Source organism: Dama dama, chromosome 32 (genome assembly GCF_033118175.1).
Source record: "Dama dama isolate Ldn47 chromosome 32, ASM3311817v1, whole genome shotgun sequence".
NCBI lineage: Eukaryota > Metazoa > Chordata > Mammalia > Artiodactyla > Cervidae > Dama > Dama dama.
This window is the reverse complement of record NC_083712.1, coordinates 35,740,238-35,742,424: the sequence shown is the minus strand read 5'-3', so window position 1 is coordinate 35,742,424 and position 2,187 is coordinate 35,740,238.

Here is a 2,187-nt window from a genome sequence, read left to right as displayed (position 1 = left end):
AGGTGGTTAGGTTTGGTACACTATGCTATATTGCATAAAAGTGAGACTTACCCTGACTCACTGATAGATCCAGTGCCCAAACAGTGCCTATCACAGAGTGAGTACTCAGTAATTATTTTGTGAATTAATGACTGAAGGAATGAATGGTCTTTCCAATCCAGATTTAAGTCTTCTATCCTCTCAGCTCCAAATTAGGATATTATTATGGTTAAACACTTCTGTTTCTCAGTTTCTACCCACAGACTTCCCAGCCAGAATGACCCATTCTAGAAAGGAATATCTCTATGCCTGAGCTCTTACCCACTCAATCTTTCCTCAATCTACTTTAATCTTTGATTTCTGACCTTCTTATTCTAAGCTAATTGACTAAGAAAGGGTCAGACCTGTTATTGGATTGTCCCAACTTGACGCTAATACATGCCTCTCCAAATCTCCAGTCTGGATTTTAGCCATTCAGTCATAAATTGGTCAGGACAGTAATACCTGGCCTGAGAAACCTCGGGCTTCAATCAAATCTACCATGGTTAAACATGGCCAGGTCATGGCCACTTCCAGCAAAGTATAAACAAAATTTGCCAAAGCTTAATGTGGTCATTCATTTCAAATAGCTGAAGAACCAATCCATGAGGAAGAAAATATAGTTATTTTGAGTGTTTCTAAGGACATATTTAAGACTAGTGGGAATAACACTAGTTAGAAAAAGCATTTTAATTCAAAATAAAGGAGAACAATATAAAAATAACCAGGATTTAACTGTCTCAAAGTATTCAGCTCCTTTTAACTTGGGCTTCCCTGGTAGCTTAGATGGTAAAGAATCTGCCTGCTAAGAGAATTCTAAGAGAAGCAAAATAATAATTTATCTAGAACAGAATGAAAAAGCTTGAAGGAACTTTCAAGATAACTTTAATATACTATTCCAACCTCATCCTTTTATAAGTATGGAATCGAAGGTCTAGAAAAACAGATTTGTCTGAATCTTCATAGCCTAGTATAGTAAGTAGTAGAAACATAACCTAACCTTAAGGTTTTATCCATGTATCTCTTTGATTTATATGATTCCAAATGTCTTATCTAAATTCTAACAGCCCCCTATTTTGAACTCATTTTTCTCTTTTTTGTTTATATCCAAAATTTTATAGTTAATTAATTTTACATGGAAATGAAGTGAAACATTCATTCAATTTGCATATTTGCAAATTGAAAAAAAGATCTGCCTGAAAACAGCTCATGACAACCTGTTATTTACTGACAAAGAAGTAGCTCTCTCTTTTTGGCAGGTGAAACAAATTCAATGGCACCCACCTTCTTGTTGTGTAGAACAGGATCCTCCCCTGGGGCCTGAGAATAGGATTTTGCCAACAATAGAGAAAATAAATAACATTTATAGAACATGTGCTTGTAGGTGCTTTATATGTGTAATCACATCTAATTTCATTTAATCTACACTCTTATCTCTGTGAAATGGATATTACAGCTATTTTACAGATGAGGAAATGGTATCTCAAAATGGCTTAGTGTTATGTTCAAAGCCCTATAGCTGATGTGGTAGAAGGAAATTTGAAATTAGGTCTCAGTCGTCATTATTGTTGCTCAGTCGCTCAGTCGCTCAGTCATGTCCGATTCTGCGACTCCGTGGCCTACAGCATGCCAGGCTTCCTTTAGTTAGGGGGACCAACTGTTCCAATCTGCTCAGGACTGGGGCTTCCCTGCTAGGTCAGCTGGTAAAGAATCCACCTGAAATGCAGGAGAGTTCAGTTCCTGGGTCAGGAAGATCCGCTGGAGAAGGGATAGGCTCCCCACTCCAGTATTCTTGGGCTTCCCTGGTGGCTCAGGTGGTAAAAATCCGCCTGCAATGCAGGAGATCTGGGCTTGATCCCTGGGTTGGGAAGATCCCCTGGAGAAGAGATTGGCTACCCACACCAGTATTCTGGTCTGGAGAATTCCATGGACTGTATAGTCCCTGGGGTCACAAAGAGTTGGACACAACTGAGCGACTTTCATTTTTCAGGGAGTTTCCCAGAATATGGGACTTATCATGTTAAATCTGGACAAGTCCCAGGCAAACAGACCATTATTCACCCTAAATCCAGGGAAAAGAGAAGTAAGTTCTCTCCTAAGCTCATCAAATGCCAATCATTCAACTAATGGTGGTGGTAAGGATGGGAGTTGTGATACAGCATGTTAAGA